Source organism: Streptopelia decaocto, assembly GCF_964273445.1.
Source record: "Streptopelia decaocto genome assembly, chromosome: 1".
In the NCBI taxonomy this organism is placed as follows: Eukaryota; Metazoa; Chordata; class Aves; order Columbiformes; family Columbidae; genus Streptopelia; species Streptopelia decaocto.
Genome location: NC_138663.1, coordinates 88,452,639 through 88,474,839, shown reverse-complemented (window position 1 = coordinate 88,474,839; position 22,201 = coordinate 88,452,639). Strand labels below are relative to the sequence as shown.

Sequence of the window (22,201 nt, the reverse complement as noted above, 5' to 3'; positions counted from 1 at the left end):
GGCACGTATTTTTTTTCTCCTAATCAGAGAATGAAACACAAGGTAAAACGACCTTCCTAAGAGTCTCCTTAGAGGCACTCATTTCTGATAAACAATCCGCAAATCATAGAAAGCAGACTAACCACAGTAGTGCCTGTGAGAGCAGGAATGTAATACTGCAGTGCAAGAATAGGCAGCATGTTGCTTTGCTATGGTAACAGACTCAGTGCATAGCATTTACCATTTATATTGTGTTGACTTGTAAAAATACTAGTCAGAATTAAGGATGCTTTGTTCTGCTTATGTTAACACTAATGATGAAGCAAGTTTCCAGAATAAGGTATCTATTCACATTTTCTAACAAGATGAAGTGAGAGGAAAGCAGAGACTGAGCATTGTGATTCCAGTTTGCAGATCTTAGAACAGATGAAGTGCTTTACTTAATACTTGCAGTGGGACCCAGCTCTTATGGCCCTGCACTGTGTCAGGTGTCTTAGTAGGAGTGGCAAGTGAACATTAATCACTGCCCCAGATACTGACAGGCATATTTTCCCATAGAAAAAAGGTTCTTACTATCAGACTGGAACAGATGACCCTATTTGGCACAAGGGTCTTTTCTGCTTGTCCTTCAATTTACAAAACTCAGGCTTCTGTTTGCTCTATGACTGTGGTAGCTGCACACTTTCATACAATCAGATATTTGGGTTGAAAAAGTGACATGAACAACAAAGAAAAAACATACACTTCCCTGATTCTTTGCATTCCCATTTCCAGAGCCTCTAAATCGGGGATTCTTTCCTTTTTATCATTCTGCCCCGGACGGAACAATCACTGAATTAATTTAATCCTTAAATCCCTTTACTTACCTTCTACACCAGCAATTCTGAAAGTAAAATAATCAGTTTTACTGCCTCTAGTTAAGGAACAATCTGCATCTTGAGGGTGATCTCTGGAAAACCAAGCACCCACATTCTTCCCAGATTTCCTTTTCTCATAAACTCAGTGGTGGAAAACCTTGCCTTTCCACCGCCTCATGTTGATTGTAGGCACAGGGTACAGCTACCCTACTTCTGCATTTATGTCCCTCTCCTCCCAGGAGAGGTTTCTAGAGTTTGCTTCTTTACGTCTGCAGGACATATTTCTTTAAAAATCTTTAGTATCTTTCACAAGCGAGGGAAGATCAAGGGGATGACCCATGAACCTAAGCAATTCACAGAAAATGAGGGTTTGCAATAGCATGGTGTATCCCCAAGAAGTAAGCTAGTTTGCCATCTGTATGGCCTGAATACTGTGCTTCAATCCAAAAAGCAATATACACTGCCTCAGGGTTTCTTTTTTTCTTTCTTCCTTGACAGTCTGGCAAATACCACTGTCCCTCAGCAGTGCTTACCAGTTAGATCCTAACTGCTATCTGAAGTTCTTTTAGCTCCTTTCTCTCCACAGACTGAAACAAGGATTCAGCAACTGTGTTTACTCTTTTCTTACTGCCACACTGATGTTTATTAAGCATTCTCTGCAAAGGGGATATCAGAACACACCCAGTTTGTTGTCCAGGAGTCAACAATGCCTCTGACGGGAACTAATTTATGAAATGTACTGCATCTCTACAAAACTCCTTTTCTGTCACCAATGAACACGAGAAGAAAAGAATTGTTAAATAGTGGGAAAAAATGTGCCTTTCAGCTTTGGCACTGCAAACTTTTTTCATTTTACAGTCAAAACAGAGACAGATTTATTGATTCAAGTCTGATCTCTATTGGTCATAAAACAGCTTCAGAAGCCATCAGGCACGATTAAGGGTGGCTGTTTTCCAGGCTTTTCTTTCCCATTTATAACTTCCAGAGAAAAATATGTTAACATCACAGAGCAGGTGCTCATTTCAAACTGGGAAGCCAATTTTAACTGTCTGAATTGTATTCTTAAGTAAACACACATTTATATTTTATATACTTACGACTTACTAGGGGATACCCATATTTGGGTTTTCTGAGGTTTTACAACCTGTTTTCATAGTAGCTGCCAAAAGAATGTATCTCTAAATCAATTTGAACAATCCATGTTTCCTGTCAGTGAATGAAAAAAAGGCAATTTTTTTCTACATATTTGAATACCTTACAAGGTAGAATGGGCAAAGGACTGAAACAGACACGTAGAGAAATAGAGGGAATAAGCAATATTTGAAATAAACTGTTAATAATAAATAAACTCAGGTTGGTGTGTTCCAGAAACAATAATTCAAAGAGAAAGCATCTGTCCAACAAGAATACTTCCCTGGAGAATTTACAGGTAATGCTACTGTTCAGTTTCTTCAGTTTCTCTGTCACATACTCTTTTGACACTTGGATATTGACAAAAGCTTGAAGGAGAGGGAAGCAAAGTGATGGACAGTAGCAGTGAAGGTTGGTTTGAAATTTGCTCGATGTGTGAAAATGTCTGTTCCTGGTAAGAACTGTTCCTTCCCATAATTTCAAATAATAATAAAAAAATCTTAAATCAAGGCAGAAATAACCAGGATGGAAGTGGGAGGAGAAAAAGGTTTATTCTATCTGCTGAAAACTTCCACGTGCTGGCAAGTCACTCTCCCAGTCACCAGACCCTCAAGCCAGACTGCCCCACAAGATGGCAAGAATGGTGATACTGCTGATCACACTTGCCTGTGGGGAAGAGTCCACCCCGCCTGTCCAAGTGCCGAACAGTGGCTATTGAAAGACAAGGTGATGCAGGCATTCAGCAGATCTGTTACCTTCCTATGACTGACAAGTGAAGCCAGTAGGAATGTGGATAAAATCAAATCAGATTTCTGAGTTCTTGCCTGAGCTCCAGCTCTTCTGTTCATTTTTTTGCTGTTAACATAAAGATAGTTCCATACTAATGTTTGGGCTGTGAGCTACAATACAGGTATCCTAGATACGCCATGTTCCGTCTGTAAAAGGTACCTCAAGTATAGCTGAGATCGCAAACAAAATGGAGCACCTTCACTGCAATATCGCCCCCACTGTGACACTTTCCACGCAGAAATGTTAACCCGGTAATTGCCTCGAAGTGCAGGAAAAGATATGGGGGATACCAGAATACGCGTACATGGTTTCTATAAGAGCATTAAGAGTCTGCCTCGTCTCAAAAGGAGAGACAGGAAGATGCCCACAGAAAGAAAGAGCAGGACATCAGCTTTTTAAAGCCACACAAAGATGTACCTCTTCAGAGCTGTATATGGATGCCCCAAGATAAATGGAAGTTTCTACAGCCTATCAGCACACAGATCATTATTTGCATGTAATATGACAGATACACACAAGGGTAGGCACCAGGATACACAGTAGTACAAGTCACTCACAAATGTGTACATATAAAATGTGGAAAATGTAGCAAGATGGGCACAAACAGAGACAGAGGAAATGGCAGAGAGTCAGACAAAAAAAAAAACATGCAGAGAAATCTCTCTCCCAGCTCTGCCTCCTCGCACAGCCATGTCTGACCACTGTGGGAAACAAGACAGACAAACTCTCTCTTTATCTCTCTCTTTTTTTTTTTTTAATAGGAAAAAAACGGGGTTGGTCACTATTTTGCAAATATTTTCCTTTTTTTTTTTTCCCCAGAAGTGTCCTCAGGCAGTGCTTCCTCTTTCGAGGCCACAAGATAAACGGCCGCAGAACGCCGCGTCCCGCCACGGCGGTGACACGAGAGGATCGCGGTGACCGTTTTGGGGCGAGGGGGGCTGGATTCCCGCCTGTGCAGAGATGGAGGTTGGGAAATAACGGTCGCTGCCGGCGAACGGCCGCAAGATGGCGCCGCCAGCCGCGTCTGCGGGTCAGCGCGTCCACGCACAGGTGCGGGTGTCCGGTAACGGGCGGCTCTGTCGCTCCGGGCTTGCGGCCTCCTTTCTGCTCCACCGGCTCTGGTGAGGAAGGTTGGGGCCGGCAGGAAGGTCTGGGGAGGGGGAAGAAGAGAGCAAAAGGCCTCCGCTGGAGGCAGGCGGAGCGCGGGGAGAGCCTGCTGGAAGGGGAGGGCGGCTCTTCAGCAGAGCCGAGGGAGAGGATCGTCGTGTGGAGGATGATGTGAGCCGATGTGCGTTTAGCTCCGGGCTCCCCACTTTACGAAAGACAAGGAATTACTGGAGGGAGTCCAGCGGCAGGCTACAACGATTATTAGGGGCCTGGAGCATGTTTGTAGCCCACCGCTACTGAGACTGAGGGCTGGGTCTGTTCAGCCTGGAGAAGAGAAGGCTGAGAGGGGATCTCATCAATGCTTATGAATATCTCAAGGGTGGATGTCAAGAGGATGAGACCAAACAGCTTTCAGTGGTGCCCAACAATAGGACAAGGGGCAACGGGCACAGACTGAAGCCCAGGAGGTTCCATCTGAATATGAAGAGAAACTTCTTTACTTTGAGGGTGACACAGCAGTGGAACAGGCTGCCCAGAGAGGCTGTGGAGTCTCCTTCTCTGGAGACATTCAAAACCCACCTGGACATGTTCCTTTGTGAACTGCTCTGGGTGAACCTGCTTTAGCAGCCAGGTTGGAATAGATCTCCAGAGGTCCCTTCCAACGCCAAGAATTCTGTGATTCTGTGAAAAGCCTTACGAATGCTAGCAAGTGGTCTGAGCCGGGAATTTTCAGAAAGTAGAAACTGAGAAAAAGGAAGGAAGGGAAGGAAGGGAAGGAAGGGAAGGAAGGGAAGGAAGGGAAGGAAGGGAAGGAAGGGAAGGAAGGGAAGGAAGGAAGGAAGGAAGGAAGGGGACGATTTTGAGGCTGGTTAAATGTCCTAGTTTGGCCAAGGGGTGCCTGGTTGACAAGTTCTTGTTCAGCAATCTGTCTTCACCAGTGTTTTTGCCACAGGTTGACCAGAGCAGGTTCCCTGACATTCCTGACAGAGACTAATTTCCAATCCCTTAGTGCAAGAATAAGACAGGCACTGGTAACCATAATTTAGTCTTAATTCCTTCGGTAGTCTTTGGTATGTTATATGGTACAAGAGACCACTTGAAGTCACTTAAAATGGAAATAAAGGTAGCGGCCTCATAAAGTATGACAGAAAGCTGTAGGTGAACAGATGTGCTTTAGATGGATTGGAAATAAGGACACTAGAAAAAGGCAAAGACATTCATTAGTAAGAAATGAGCACAACTCTCCATGAGTAATTTAGTACTGGTAATAGCCTAATTACCTTATCTAGCTTAAGAATATTTTAGTTAGTGGTGGTACACAGGAGGAGTCTGCTCGGAAATGGTGTTCCCTGGCTACAGAGACCCAGTCTTAAAGCATCAGCATCCATAAGAGCCTGCAGCAGGGAGCTCTGCAGCCTCATTACCCAGCCCGGGGATGAATATAATACTTCCTCCTTGTCTTGAACCTGCCGCTGCCACCACCTTTTACTGTAATTCTTTGTGTGTTGTTTTGTTCCTTATTTACTTGTGATTGTGTGGGAGATCTTAAGTAAAATATTTTATTAACTGCCATTTCTCTGAATCCTTGTAATTCACGTTGTGTGTAGGGGGATGCAGGCCCCAGTCCAGACTCTGGTTTGTGCTGTCAGCCTCAAACACACACTCTGTTGTATAACCTGACCCAGACGGAGTGTCCTCCTGCCGTATGGCCCCTGCCAGGTTATGTAAGGTGACACACCATCTGCACTGACAGCTGTGACCTGATGCAGGTGGCATCACTCTGTAGTGCATGTTAAGAGGGAATCGCCTCCTTACAGCCCATGTCCTTTTTTCACTTTTAATCTGATCACTTTAGCACAAGGTGTTCCTGGAAACTCAGCAATGGCCTTCATCTGTCACCAATATTAACAGGAGTGTCAAGATATATACAGTGGAAATGAACACCGTAGATTTGCTGATGTGGAAATCATTTAGAGGCCACTGTAGTAGGCATATTTGCCCCCAAACTTCAAAAGTTGTCAGGTGCAAAAATTCAGGATGATTTGAAGACAAGTGATTTTAAATAGCAGAGATAAGATACTATTTTGCTTGCCTTCTACTTTATTAGTCTTGAGTGGTCACATTTAAAAGCTTTGCCAATAACATGAGTAAACAAAGTTTTGTTTTACAGAGAGCATGGGTCTGCCAAGTATTACATTACAGCCTGTTCTAGATCCAGAGTGTTCAGCAAAAGCCATAGAAAGGAAGGTGATAAACCGGCTCGGGATAGCTGTGGGGGTCAGTCCATAAAGCGTGGACTTGGAGAATATGAAGAGAAAGAGAAGAGTTTTATGTTTGGGAAATGCAGAGATACTCCAGCACCCTGAGGTGGCAGCTCCATGAATAATACTGTGTGGATGGGGGGAATGTATGTGCAAGCTGTGGCTGAGACATTTCCAGAAGTATGAGCTAATTGAGACTTGACCTTGAGTCCTAGTCAAAAACTAGTTTAATTTTTAGGGGCACTGGATTTATGCCTCTTTCTGAATAAACACTGAGTTGATTAAAACCTGTAGCAAGGCATTTGGTTTCATAGGCTCAGAGATTCTGTGTCTAAGACTCACTACAGAATACTGTCTTAATATTTCTGAGGTGGATTTTTTTCTTTCTGTAACAAAGGAGCATCGCTCAGCACATGGAGGGCAACATGCAGCTGCTATCAGTGCACACCACTGTGTAACTCACTTGGGCTTGATCACTCCCAAAGTGTGTGACCCTCCCGCAGCGGGAGATATCGCTCAGCCCCAGCACAGGCAGACTCCCAAAAATGCCCAGGCTTTTGGAGCTACAGTCAACAGCCTCAATCAACACCCCACAACTCCCAGCCCTGTCAGCTTCTCGCAAACACACCACGTCTGTGTGCACTGATGGATTATTGGGTATGTGAGTGCCTCCCACCAATTGTGATGGTGAGGAAATTTATTCATAACTGTTTTTTAAAAAAAAACACACTGAAAATACATGTGATAGCATCCCTGTTTGTGTCATGTGAGTCTCATCCCACTGCATCAAGAGAGAACAGAACAAGAGGCAAGAAGCTCAGGGCTCTAAAATCACAATTTGTGGAATGTCAGGGAAACATAAACTGATTCTGATTGTTTCACTGAAAAACTATTTATCTTCTTTCTGCTTTTCACAAAGATTCTTTTACCTCTTTGCTTTTCAGGCTGCAGATCAATAGAGAAAAGGATAGTATAAAGGATATGGAGCCCAGCATATCATATTTCAATGCAACAGAGAGACAGGGTCAATTATTAAACCATCTGCTTTCTGCAGCCTGCAGGGTTTTCAGCATTTTCTAAGGAAAACTGAAAACCTGCTTTCTGTCTTACAGCATTAAATAATCATACCTTATTTGTATTTTTAATCATATTTATAATTGAAAGAATTAGGTAAACATCCACTGCTTGGTGTCTCTAGAAGTTTCTACCCTTTCCGTGTCAATTCTCTGATCCTGCACGATCTTAATCACTACTGCTAAATATTTTTCCTCATTAAACACTGGATCAGCAATGCTCTGATCTGAAGCTTTATCCACAGGAGGAAAATGTAGGGTTTGGAAAGATGGTATCTAGTCACCTAGAGTCAGCCTCAAAGTGCAGCTATGCAAATAGAAGTAAAAAGCAGTCATGAAGCTTAACAGCCATTGGCAGTGATTCATACTTTTGTTTACACTTCAAAAATCCTCTTTGCCTTAAATTTTCTCTTGGGGATGTTTTTCCTCATGTTTTTACAAGACAATTTCTCACTTTCATTTTCTCCTGCCCAGAACACAGCTAGTCAAGTAAAGCCTGTAACTCTTAGCAAACCCTCCCAAGTATATAAAAGGATTCCGTAAGGGTGTTATTATTGGCTTTGTCATCACTGAATAAAATGCATTTTCATTGCACTGGAGTATCCTTCTTTTTCTAAGATCTTACACAAGACAAAGGGATGATTTCTATCATGATGCAGCTAGGAGAATTCAAATTCAAATGGGAAGTATAGGTCAGGATGCAACAATAGTCATACTGAAGTAAAAGCTCATGAATCATCTCCAGTGTGGCTTACTCAGTGTCAAAACATCTTTTTTTTTTTTTTTTTTTTTTTTAGTGTGAAGTCAGAGTAGTTGTTATTCATGTAAAAATTCCATAGAAAAAAAAGAGATCATCACAAATCCATTTTAGCCTTTCTGATGGTGAGGGAGACTTTAAAAAATTCTAAAAGGGCCATCCAGTGTTTTGGCCACTGACTTTCATTTCACAACATATATAAGATCCCATTTTCTCCATTTTACATAACCTGATAGATTGATTAGCAGACAGTAAGGGAGAAAGAGAACAAATGCAAACACACCTCATCTGAATAGCTATATGCATAGGCCCATTACAATCAACTAGGACAGGCCCAACCCAATTCCTATTTCTTTTCTTTAGTAGTGAATTTTAGAGATAAAACACAAAGGCTCCCAACATTTATTGGATTAGAAGGCAAGTGATTTTCTTCAGGTCCTCAAAACCCCTTCAATATATACATATATTAAAAAATCTTAATAAAAACTAGTAATTTGAATCTAGGAAGGTTTCTACAGACTTCAGTCAAGGAGCAGCAGGAAATCAAGATCCTAAGGATGGTTATAAAAAAATTACAATCTCCATTGCAAAAAAACGTGATGTATAAGGCAGAGGCTTTAAATGACAGTTCAGCCATTCACCGTCATCTGCAGCCACAGGAAATTAAAGAGCTAAAATCGAAGCTGACAGGCAGAGCTAAGCATAGTGCTGCCTGCAGCACGTTTCCTCAGTGTCATTGCCTACAGACCCATGAAGCCTATAGTCCACTCAGCCATAGGTCTGTTGCTGACTTACAGACTGACAACCTAAAGCTACTTTGATGCTGCAGAGACCAAAACGCGGAGATTTGTGAGCAAAACATCAGTGAGGCAGGTTACCAGGAGCAGCCTGGCAGCTGGGTCAGAGCTCAGCACAGATGGAATGGGGAAATTCACTGCCATTAAGCTCCTTGCCCATGCAGCTGAGCTGTCACTGCGTCCTTGTGTTCCTGCTTCTGGGCCAGCTTTAGCATCTCACAGGAGTGAGATCGTGCAGAAATTGTTAGCCATTCATGAGAATAATCTGAAAAGTGGAAACTGATTGCCCTCTTCCTGTTACATGAGACTAGATGTGAGGGAAAAATACGTTACAGTGAGGGTGGTGAAACACTGGCAGAGGTTGCCCAGAGAGGTGTTAGATGCCCCATCCCTGGAGACATTCAAGACCAGGCTGGACGTGACTCTGAGCAACCTGATCTAGTTGAAGATGTCCCTGCTCATTGCAGGGGGGTTGGACTAGATGACTTTTGAAGGTCTCTTCCAAGCCAAACTATCCTATGATTCTATGATTCTTTTCTATGACATCCCCTCTCTGTCACTGTCAAAGAAGATACTTTGCTGGAGCCCAGCTCATGTAGTTGCTTCCTAATTAATGTCCAAGAGCAGCCAGTCTGCAGGGGATGGGCAGGGAGGGGATGACAGCTATCTTGCCTTAACAGCTGTTGTGGAGATCAGCCACGATGGTGTCACTACCAGGCAGGACTTACATGCATCTCCCGGGTGTACAGGACAGTAGTGAACCCAACAGCAGGGAGGGGAAGGACAAGAGGAGACCATCATCAAATGGACACGCTTCATGTGTTAAACTTAGCTCATAGCTGAAGTCAAGACACTAACAACATGACTGCCTAAATCTAGCATCTAGAGTAAAATTAATTCAGTTTCTTTTAAATTTCATCTTATACCTCCAGCAAGATTAAAAAGAGTTACAGAAAGGAATTTTACATTATTCAAAATTAGAGAATACAATTTTCATCAAAAAGGAGAAGACATTTCTGGAGACTGAACTGGGCTGATGGAAGAGACTATTCTCAAAAGTATCTGATATGAAGTGGCTTTGACCATTTAATGAGTTGTTAAACAAATACCCATCAAAATAACAATTTTTCTTAAGTTGCTTACCTCTAGGATTAAAAAAAAAAAAAAAAAGAAGATAAAGTGGTGGTATTCTACCAGCAATATATATCTGTTCATCTGTGAAGGATGATCAGGAACAATGTCTCCCAAAAGCTAAACTTCTCCTGATGGTTATCTTAAAAATGGAGGAGTCTGTTTCATTCAGAACTTTTCCTAAATTTAGTCTGAAACCAAGAGGCAATTTCTCCACCAACTCGATGAGATTTCCTGCCACTTAATAGCACAGTGCACCTAATGAGCATTGAGAAGTCTGGGACATAGTTCCCTGGAATCCTTCAGACCCCAGGGTCATGCAAACACCCCAAAACAGCCCTTAAACTTCCACTCTTCAGGTCTGGTGGATTTTAAGCAGGTGGAAGTGTGGGTGAAAACTTAGGCATGTTTATACCTCCTCTGTGGGAATCGCAGTGATTACAAGGTAGTTAAAAGACCCACTATATTTTTAAATTTTGTACCATAGTTATTTATGTTTGATTAAGTAGGAACTTTGTGTTATTGTAGCTTTTGATTAATCATTCAGATACATGTTATGTTTCTTTGTAAGCCTAGTATATCTGATCATGGAGGTATGAGTTCTTCTTTTGTCAATCTTGAAACACACTATTTGGAAATGAGAAAATACAGGTTTTCTGTATTTCCAGGAAGGACCACTTCCTAGTACAGGTGTTCCACCCTTCCATGCTCACTTTCCAGAAATCAAGATGAAGCAGTTGCACTATGCAACTGTTGTGAAATGAGAAAGGCATCAAAAACCTATATTTGAGAGGAAGAAATGTTGCTATCTCAGCAGATTAAAGGTCCAGAGAGCGAGGTCTTAGTTTCTACGGAGGAACCAGAAAGAAATTTGTCATCCCAATGTTGCAAACACAAGATGCAATAGGCAAGCAGATATCTTCCTTGCGAAGGGTCAATACAGACTGTATGCCAATAACAGACTATGGGAAACAGATACAGAACATGGACCTGCAGTTTGAAATCTTAAATAAGTGCACCCAGGAATTTAAGGCCTGAATCAACAAAATTAAATAAAACAGCCTAAAAAGTTATGCTGTGGTCTTACCGTATTTTGACTGCATTATTTTTTATTTATTATTTTCCTTCTCTTTGTTGACGGGGTGATTGCTTAGCCCTCAAGTTGATACCAGGTATGCACAGCGCTGGAGAACTGGCAGACTCAACTGAGTAGGGAAAGAGAGTCTTCTGAAAGCAATCCCTTGAGGTGTGGTTGACTTGAGAGTCAAGGTTGTGCAACACCCCTGAAATACCAGATTATTTTCCAAACAACAAGTCTCTGATCAACATCACTCACTGTAGGAGAGAGAAGATGCTACATCCTGAATAACCAGTTGTAAAGGTGTTTTATATAATTCTCCCTGATACCCTCACACTCACATGCCTGCAGCATCAGTTCTTAATTTACCTTCAACGTGGTACAGACAGGGCATTGGCAGAGGTACTACTCTGGAGAACAGATGGGACTACCTAGTTTCAGAGACTCCCGCCCTCCACCAGTTTATAAATAGGGATTTTAAAAGGCAATGGTGTAAACAAGCTTTCTTTCCACTGCTCCAAAGGACCGCTTAGCATCACTGCCACAAATGATGCTTCCCTCTGGCCTCCAGCTCCAGGACTTTTCCCATGAGTCCCAGATGACATTTTCTCCTTGTCCTGTAGATCTCAGTTTAGTTGGCCCTGAACATTTTCTGCATTTTTAGGAAAACCAGCCTAAAAACAGAAAAAAAAAAACTGTTAGCCTGTTAGCTAACCTGTAAAGCCTGTTAGCACTTGAGATAAAATGAGGGGAAGGAGTAGAGCAGAGCAGAGCAGAGTGGAATTTTGGAGCTGGATATTGCTTGGATCCTCATGATAAGAATTGTCAAGATAAAGCTGCCATTGACCTCTTGCTTGAATCTCAGTAGTTTTCTCTCCTAGTCCCACTGAAGACCATCACTATTTATAAAAAAGAAAAACCAAAACATAATTGACCCAGCAAGGCTCAGAAAATTTTGGATATTTGGGGAAAACTCACAGGATGAGGATGACAGGCATACTCTGCATCTGGAGAGCAGGCAGTCAGAAATGACAAACCAACACAACAGAATGATGGGGCAAAGATCACCACCTCAAATACAAGGTACAACACGATGGAGAAACCGAGTACGTGTCTGCTTGGTTCCTGCAGTAATTAGACTGTGGCAGGCGAGGAAAGACAGAATTTGAGAGAGTGAGAAATACCATATGCAAATGGTTGGAATTGGCAGCTATTTTGCACAGGTCACTTTTGAGAACAATTTAATTCCCTGGTTTTAAAGAAATGTATTTCCACTTCCTTCTTTCTTCCATACATTACATCAAACAGCCCTGTCAGCTCCCATGTGAGCGAGCGTAGGGGGCTATTGCTCACTCCTAGCCATATGTTTCTGTCAGATGTTTATTTGCACGAGTAAGAAACGGTTCTGAGCTTTTGAAAAGCTACGGGAGGCATTGCCGTTCTCCACTCCTACCTCATTTCTGCAGTCACAGCCTGTGCTGCAGGCAAGGAGCAGGCAGGGAGAACGAGACCCACACGCCAGGCAGATGTGGCCTATGGAGCAGCACCCTTGAACTGCAAAGGGAAATGCTCTGGGGCAGGGGTGTCCAACTCATTTTCACCGGGGGCCACATCAGCCTCGTGATTGCCTTCAAAGGAGCAAATTTAATTCTAGGTCTGTATAAATGTAGGAGTAGTTACATTTATATAGTCCTAAAATTACATTCAGCCCTTTGAAGGCAACCACGAGTCTGATGTGGCCCCCGGTGAAAATTAGTTGGACAACCCTGCTCTAGAGGTCAAGTGAGCCCCTCAGTAGCTACAGAAGCACCAGTCACTCTAGAGAGGAAGATATTCCCTTCTGAGAAGGAAAAGCTAGAAAGGAAAAGGAAAAGTGTGAAACCAAGTCTGGCATCTCTGCTACTGCCTGTCTCTGTTGGACTATTAAAGGATTTTTAAACATTTGCAATTAAGACCTTGTATCCTCTTAGTATTATATCATTATCCTTAGCTGCAATGAGGCAAATGAAGCTTAAAGGTAATGCTTCAGTTTTCTCTGTGTCTTTCTTTTTTTAAAGAGTAAAGGCCCTATAGGAATGTACTTCTAATGTCCATGTTATTTCCTGCCATGTTTGGATGCCCATGAGACCTTAAAATAAAGAAATCCTGTGCCACAAGCAGAAGAGGAAAATAAGCACTCCTCAGAGAGAAGCTGATGAAAAGGACAACTGTAGGATAAATATTTGGACGATATCACAGAATGAGATGTTCACTTTGGGGTATACCTTGGTACAAGCTCTGATGGTGACAGTGGTTCTTTTTTAAGGCATGCTTAACTCCTGAAAGTATTCTTGGTAGCTCCTAATTAATCACAGACTGGTCCTGCCCACCAGCATCACTGTGAAAAGGAGGCAGAGAAAATTTGCTTTTCAGTGCAGAATTTTACTCCTCCCAAGGAAAACAACAGGGTTTTGTTTTTCTTTGTTGTGAAGAGTGGATAGAGGCTCCAGTATCTTAAGTGAGTTGGGGGATAGTAGGAAGTGGAATAGATCCCTCTGACAGTCTGGTCATCCCAGCATCCATATGTTAGAGTATTGCTAGTCCTTCTCGAAACCCAATGAAGTAGTTATCTTTTAGCAATTTATGACTCGCTAGATGTTACTCACAGCTTTCAGGAGATCAGTTTTCTTCGAAGATGACAGTTGTGCTAAGAGCTTGGCCTTTGCAACACCTCAGGGGAAGGTAATCCATTTTGCACTTTTCTATAACTGTCCCTTCATTTCCTTTGCTTTTCATTTCCTACAGTTCTCTCCATTATTTTCATCTGCTTTATCTTCCTTGCTTACAAGTGCTGTACTTCTCTAATCTTGGAAAAATTGCCCTTCCTCCCACTCTACCTTTCTGACTTTCAGTAAATTAGCTGGTGCCTCCATGACAACAAAATTGATCGTATCTCCTCAAGCCTCTCAAAGGTCTCAGACAAGGTGTTAATGGGATTTTGTCTTCTCTGACAGCTTGCTTCCTGGTTTTGCTCCAGTACACTTCAACAGTGACTACTAAGTTAAAGGAGACATTTCTGGTGCTGTTTCACCTGTTTTTTCCACCACTTCCACAAACATTTCCTTCCCTGACTGTCAATGATTGCTCTCTTTTTATCCTGTCTGCTTCACAGAGTGTTCCAACTTGACAAATCACAAGTTTTGCAACTTTCTTGTTTGTTTTTTTCCAGTCAGCATCAGTGTTTCCCCACCTTTTGCTTATTACATTTTCTCCCTGGAGCCCTCTCACTCTCTAACTGCACCTAGCAGCTCTGTGCTGCCAAGTGCAAAATTCATCTCTCTTTAGCCCATCTCCACAGCCTTGGATAGCTTTGTACCTCCAGCCATTTGCTTAACATCTCCTCATCTCTCACAAAACTGGATTAAAAGATCCTTACTTTTTACATCCAGGTATGATTGATAAAATGCCAGCAGTAATTCAGCTTTTTCACTCCTTCCCCTCAGTTTAAGCAGGTAAACTGAGTCAGGCAGCAAATTTCATAACCGAATGGTGTAAACTTATTGCATATTTTTCTAATTAAGCCAGTTGAGAAAGATTGCTTCTCATATTTTCCAACATCATTTAAAGCCATTAACTGTTCCACCAGAGAGGTGAATGGCTGCAAACCTGTGGTAGGGGTAGGAGAGCAACCCTTTCTAATGTTCAGCTCTTCAGCCAAACTAGCACTTTGAGAAGTCTTAAATTATTATTATTATTATTCTTAGTGATCATCATCGAGATACTTTTACCTAGTAGGATGTAGCAAAAATGAAGGTGACCTGGCTAACAAAATACCTGTTAATTAGCCCTAGCTCCTCCAGTATCAACCTATGAGTGGAACATAATCTGAAGTAATTTGTCTTAGAAGGCCTGTAAAGCAGCGTTAAGTATTTAATTAACTGCCTTATCCTAGGGGAGCACTTTTTGAACCATGGAGATATGCTTGTCCTTTCAGAAAGAGGTGCTCTGTAGCTGCATTTCTTCAGACAGCAGGAATCCAATACTAATGTCAAGTAGCTGGGACTAAAATGAGGGACACTTGGGTGGAGCACAAGGAGGACAAAGTGTGCACTGTCCAAGTGTAGACCAGAGATCGATCAGATTTTCTCAGCCCAGAGGAAGTAGGCTCAACTCCTGCCAATTAAGGTTGGAAAAGCCTTTTGATTTAGAGTTAGAAAAGGAGCCATGGCCAGAAACGCTCTGTCTCTTTACCCCCTATGGAGCAATACATCCTCTAATCCCATGGAATTTAAAAAAAAAAAAAAAAAAAGGTAACCCAAACTCAAAAAACCAAAACAAAACAAAAACAACCCACCACTTTACTGTAATAATAATTTTTATAGGCAGCAGGCTGGGCTTTTCTCTTTGTTCAGGGAACTCTGTGGTTCGCGACAGCTGCACTAGTACTATACAGCTGTCAGTCCCCTTTCCAGAGAGAGAGCTGTAATCTTGTTTATTCTCAACTTCTGGAGAGCATATTTCTATTCTGAACGTCTTTTGATAACACTGAGAAGCACCTGTTGAATAAGAGGAAAAAATACCTGTGCAGACAGACTAACTCAAGGAAACTAGAGACACGGTCACCCGGTGGAGAGTGTCCCAGTCTGGTCCAGCACCTCTCACCTCAGGCACCAGCGTGTCCTTTTTTCTGAACGGATTGCAGCTCACTCAGAATTTCTGTTTGTAATCAGCTTAGCAATATTCTGCCTGCTCTACACACAGAGTCATTTTCATCCACAGCCACACCGCAAATTCCTTGCCAGTAGCTGTGCAGCTATCAGCTTCTTAGTGCTCTAAATAGCTCCCGTGCGTCACATTTGAGCGGCTGCCCTGCTCCCAGCTGACATTCCCAGGCCACAGAAATCAGAATATTCCTGCACAGCTCCTCAGTTTAGGAAATCTAGAAATAACATGCTGGTTTACTATTTATTTCTCTGCAAGTTTTGACTTGAGGGTCTTCTGGAGATGGTAAAAAGAGGAGAAAACCCCTACATGTATAATGCTTGAATTTAACAATAACTTGTGATTTTTAACTGGTTCACAGGCACATTTGCCACCATGAGGCTAAGTCCCCAGGATAGTTGTTGCTTTGCGTAAGAGGAGCCTAGGTAATTTGGCCACAGACTTAGAAAGGTGGCTCTAATTTCAACTAAAAATATATTTGCATTCCTTCTGCCTTGTTCTTAACCACACAGACAGAGGCACAACCCTTGTCTGCTCCTTCCCCCCTCATCCAGACTCCCTTTACTCACCACCTCTCCTAAACAGAACACAACCCTGTGTGCCTCTTTCCCACTTTCAGGCCCCATCTTTCTCGCAGGTGAAAGTGATACAGATTTAACCCCCCCAAACCCTCCAAACCTTATTTGATTTCTCTTTGTTTAGGGAAAGACATGAAGTATTTCTGCATTTGAAAGCTGTAGTATATGATGTGCATTAGTAGGTAAGATGTTATATTAAAATAAGATCACAGAAAGACAGTTTTATTCCATTTGTGCTAAAGTTGACAGTTGTTTTACAAGCCTTGTTTAACTAAGACAAGCTCTAGATTCTTTGTCAACAATATTTAATTATATTAAATACTAAAGTACATTATATTGAATCACATTAAATACAATGAAGTAAATAAAACTTGTGTATTTCCAAGTTAATCACAAAATGCTACTTTTACCCAAATTTAATCCGGACAGAATATTTTCAGTTTTACTGTCCTAAAAACTGAGTACTACACAGAATTTGCTATCTGATTAACACACGTTATAGCTTAAGGATGGATTTTTCTCTAGTTGTCACACTTTCTTTAGAATTTATTGAGGCTCAAGCAGTCCATACAATGCCAGGGAGTGCTTTGGTGAGGTACAGCCCCACTAGGCAGGAGAGAAGGGGCTGAAGTAGCTGGGCAGGTGTGCTGGTTTGACTGAAAGCAAGTTAATTTTCTTCGTGCAGTTAGAAACCTTTCTTTTTTGTAGTTAGTACAATTGTTTTGAGAACAAGAAGATAACACCCCAGGACAGAGTTAATGTTTTTCTTAAGTAACTTTAAAGTGGTTTTGAGTTGGAACAAAGAGAATATAAGAATTTACTGTTATCTTAGTTGTTGTCTGGGAATCAAGGTCTTTCTGGACTCTCTGTCTGCAGGTGTGAGGCAGCTGGGAATGGGGGCATAGATGGGGCAGAGCTTGACTGACCTCCAGACTGATCAATGAGAATACTCCATGCCGTTAGCATCATGCTTCATATTTAAGGAGAGCCAGGTTTTCTGGCTAGGGAGACAGAGATCTGTTCCGATTCTGCTCCATTTTGGTTGAGTTCCTTTCAGTAGTGTCTTTTAGTTCAGCCTTTTGCTATCCTGCTGTTTTGGAGAGGCCTCTGAGCCTTTCTGCCTTTTTTCCTGCTTCCCATAGGATCAGCTGTCCAGGACCAGGGTGCTTTTCCCGGGACTGGCTGCTCGATGTGTGCAGAGTTCATGAGGAATTGCATTTAGTATAATTTATTTTATATTCTACTTTCCATTATGTATATTAGTAGTAGTAGTGGTATATCAGTATTATTTAGTTATTTTATTAAACCATGTCTATCTAAGTCCATGAGTTCTCGCTTCCCTTTCAATTCTCTCCCCTATCTAGGGACGGCTTGGGGGAGCAGAGAGTGAGCAAGCAGCTGTCGTGGTCAGATTGCTAGCTTGAGTTAAACTCCGACAGTAGGTTTGGGGCCCCTGCGCCACTTTGTAAAACCCACTACACGTTTGCTTCCAGCAGCCCTCACATTGCAATGAATGCTGCATCATCCAGCAGCTCCCTGCAGAAATGTCCGGTTTTCATCAAATCACATGTAGCGAGGGTTCTGTCCATACTGCACCTCAGAGATAAGCCATCACAACATAAATAATTTCTTCTAGAAAAATACTCCAGTCAATGAATGCCAATATGAAAACACCTCCGCTTGGAGTAGTCTCTTGCCTACAAACAAAAGACTTACTATCCCTACAACAGCTGTAACCCTCCAATGGTTGGTGCAAAGTTAAAAAATCAAATGTGCCGTGAAATTCTGTTGATGTGAGTTAAAACAAAATTTGGTTTGAAAGTTGCTAACATTTTATTGCCTAACCACCCTTCTCACCAGGGGGGAGATTATGTGCCAAAGCTGAGGGTACTTGGTAGTACTGCTGCTGCTGGTTTCACTTGCTTCCTTACCCATTTTGATGCTGAAAGAAACACTGGGTTGGCCATCCTAAAATCCCAACCCCTGGGCATGGATACCTGAAGCCTGCAGACAACCTGGACCTGGAAGCGCTGTTCAGATGTATGCAGACCTCTCTGCCATATGGCTGGCCCATCTTCCTAAGGCTGTGCAGCAACAGAACTGCACGTTAAGTGCTTTGCAGGGGTAATTGAGAAGTGTTGTCTCCTCCAATTACAGTGCACTGCTAATGAGAATGTAAACAGGTTATCTGTCTATTAACAGCAGAGTGGAGGTTACCATCAGGCCGCTTTTTACCCATCTTAACATAAGCTCATGTATTTTTCAATCCAAATCCCAGAAATGATCAAGGCGATAGTTCTGTGAACTGTCATTGCTCTTAAACAAAAAAAAAAAGTGAGTAAAAGGCAAGATAGTCATGACCTTCTTGAGGTTTCTTCATGTTTAACATCTCCTAGGTGCAGATGCTGGGGATCAATTCTTTCCTTTAAATTAAAAAGCAAAACAAACAAAACAAGCATCTCACTTTTCCCAGTATTTGGTTGGCAGAACTAACGTCATTTGGAAAAGCTGCCTTTATGCATCTGCTAAAAAAAAAAAGAAAAAGAAAAGAATCTTTGCAAGCTTCTACCAAGAAAACATGTTTTCTCCACTAATAATTCTTGAAGAAGGTAATTTGGATTATTAAACACACAAACCACACAAATGATATCATTGAGAGTTCAGTACTTTAAGACCAGCAATTATACAAATTTTGTGCTAAAATGTTTCTATAAATTATAAATGAAGTCCATTGGGATTTTTAAAGCATAGAATGTTTTTCCTGAAAAAAAACATTAGCAACACTGAAAGAGCTGTGTGTTGACTCTGGGGACCCATTTTGTTGAAAGCAAAGATGGGGAGGTGACCAGCTGGCTCAGAGACACTGAAAAGGCTTAAGAAATCCTATTCTTACGTTCCTGTTTTTGGCATTATCTTGCTGGCTTGAAAAGTTGTGGCATGGTCTGGAACATGGTCTTTTCTCACTGGCCAGCTATGACCACAAGCGGTTTCCATTTTGCAACTTTTTGGCAGCATTTGTAAAACTGTGAATGTCTGAGAGTACAGTTCCCAATACCTTGAGTCAACTGCTGCAGACACTTGAGTCTCTTGAGAGCATCATTGTATAATATACAAAGGCGTTATGCATACATATGTATAAACACATCTGTACTTCATCTTGTTTTTCTTCTGCTGTGAAGTTAGCATTCATCTGCATCATTCAGTACATTATTATTATTTTAATGTGTGCATTTCTTTAGCTATCATTGTGTACCAACTTTTTGCTCCAACATTATATTTCATATTAGTTGTACTCTGCATTCAATACATCATTTTAGGAATAAAATTATTTTCTGCTGGCGTCTTCACCACTTTGAGTCATATAATTAAATTTAGCCTTAAAGCCATTGCAACAGGAGACAATTTATGAAACACTATACAAGAAGCCATCCCTCCCCCCCAAGAATTGACTAAGACAAGAACAAAAAGAGTAATCACAGTTGATAATTGCATTGTCTCATTCAATTTTCTTCTGAAATCTTATTACAGCTGTCCCAAGAAAACAAGCACTATACAATCCAAGTAATGAAAGAGTAATTCTAAAAGCTAATTGTCTATAAAAATCTAGAGTTGATCCTTTACTCTTTGGAAACAGGAAGGTAATTGCATTGGTGTGCCAATTCATGGAGCTCATCACTGGAATATTAAATCCAGGTTCAGAGTACCAAAGTATATCTCATAAGGGGCTGGAAGAATAAAAACACATCATCAAAATATTGCAGGGAGAGTACTCCAACACAGAGATTCTTTATGGGTCTGTATCTGAGAGAAAAATGCATGCAAGATCCAATGGCTAATAACTGGTGAAAAATTCCATGGTCTGGGGCAGGAAGAGCAGACAAGCTGGCACCTTAAAGTCTTAAAATCTACTAAACTGGTACACCGGTAAGGAAAACAATATGATTGTCTGTGAGAATCCCTTGCAAGACATAGGAAACTAGGAAGAGAAAAGGAAATGTATCACAAGTGGTTAAGTACAAGTAATTTTTGTTACTCTATTGATCATCTTTCATGCCACAGTAGGGACCTCAAATTGCAGTAGTGAGGTTGTTCCAGGGGGTCTGATCAAAGACCGGTCCTGGAAACAGACTCTTCACCCAGAGAGCTTTGTCTTCCAGCTACTGCAATGGCAGCAAAATGAAGTGAGGAGAAACATTTCTGTTCACCAAGGGAAATTAGGATCCCAAAGATACGGTCTGAAATGCTTTCTGACTGAAGTTTAAGCCTGTGAAACAAAACACATCAGCTCTGCTTGGGAGTGGTTGAAGGAAGCGTTAAGAAAGGAACATGAATCAATATCTTGAATTATCCATCTTTTTTCCACAGCTTTTTTTGCAGGAGGAAATCATTAGGAGACTAGATTTGGACTCCAGCCTGCCACTTATCAATACCTCTGCTGCTCCCATGGCCCCAAGTTGATGGTACAACAGAAAGAGTCTGACAGCTGAAATATGTTGGGAATCCAGCTGACATCAACATATATCTGCTGAGAAGTTATCACATCAATGACTCGATGCAGATCAGCAGCATAGACATTTAACAGTGACTTTCTATGTAGACAATGTTTAATAGACCAGAAAAAAATACACAGGCATGAAATACCACACACATGCATTTTATAGGAGAAATAACTAACCATGAAAAAGAGAAAAAATAACCCTGAATTAAGTTATTACATAATCCTAGTGGAAAAGTGTTGTAATTATTCATCTTTATAAATAAAACTATGGACTGATAAGCTTAATCCCTTCAGAGTAAAATGCAACTCTGGTGAAAGGTAGAAGAAGAGGGTCTATAAACACAGATATATGTAAGAAAATGGTATCTGGGAAGATATCTGAAGATAGATCACTATATATATGCAAATCATTGTATATAAAATAGAAGTTATTGATTGTTTTTTTATTATTATTCCAAGGCACAGGGGGAAACCCACAAAACCAACAAACAAACAAAAAACCACAGGTGCAGCAATTACTTTCTCAGTGATTTAGTGAAATGCTACTGCCCAGGTCAGAACACAAAACCATAATGGTCTCTCAAGTGCAGTCACAGTGTGAACAGTGCAGAAGTTAGAGAGATAACTGAAGGTAACTGAAGGGTTGTTAAACTGATAAAGTGTTATGTATGATTTAAAAAACAAAACAAAACAAAACAAAAACACCTCATTGTCTTTTACTTTCACTGGAATACCCTGAGGATAAGGGCAAGCGATCCTTTTATGCAAGAGAATGGCATGTCTCTTAGTAGCGTGGAGAGTTGAACAACAGTCTTACAAAAATGACTAAAAAAAGGTGATCCCAATTTTTGATCCAAATTTGTTTTGAGTAAGTGTAGGATTTCAATTCTGTGCCTTTAAAAACTGGCAGTTTAGCAAAAATGTCAAGCTGCATGATTTCCCACTGGTTAGAAAAACACTGGTCATGATCCCTCAAGTGAAACTGAGCAAAAATCCTTCTCTCATGCAAACAGTAAGTATTTTTTTCTGTGTTACATAATAAGAAATCAGGTGCAGTCTTCGCTTTTCAGCGTATGCCAAACTGCAATATGACATTGGGAAACACTTATTCCTTATTTTGACTGCTGATTTTTAGAGCTCCCACCAGTATATAGCTTGGTCATAGGACTGAACATTCATCTATTAAAAAGGCCTAGAATTCAATTACTACATGCTCAATATAGATTAATTAATCTGCAGATTCAGCTACACAAAATCCCCAAACTCATCCCTCAAGCAAGGATGTTGATAGATGAATAAAAGTGACATATTCATCTTGGACTTTTCAGGTTGCACCTGAGCAAATGAAATGGAAGCCAGAACAAATGGACATGTCCTATAACCACCGTCCCTTCCAGCTCAAAGCCACAGTCTTTAAAAGCAGTGCATCCATCAGCTGGTCACTGCTGCAAACAAGAAGCAGAG

At 41.3% G+C, this 22,201-nt stretch overlaps 1 long non-coding RNA gene across 2 annotated transcripts; it reads left to right on the top strand.

Moving 5' to 3' along the window:
• Positions 1 to 3,751: 3,751 nt before the first annotated feature.
• On the top strand, positions 3,752 to 21,899 carry LOC309453008. Of its 2 annotated transcripts, XR_014186676.1 has the most exons (4): positions 3,776 to 3,877; positions 6,034 to 6,110; positions 6,522 to 6,781; positions 20,605 to 21,899. It is a non-coding gene; the product is annotated as an uncharacterized lncRNA (long non-coding RNA). The 2 variants fall into 2 exon arrangements; XR_014186675.1 differs by lacking the exon at positions 6,034 to 6,110 and having other exon boundaries at positions 3,752 to 3,877.
• The last annotated feature ends 302 nt before the right edge of the window (positions 21,900 to 22,201 follow it).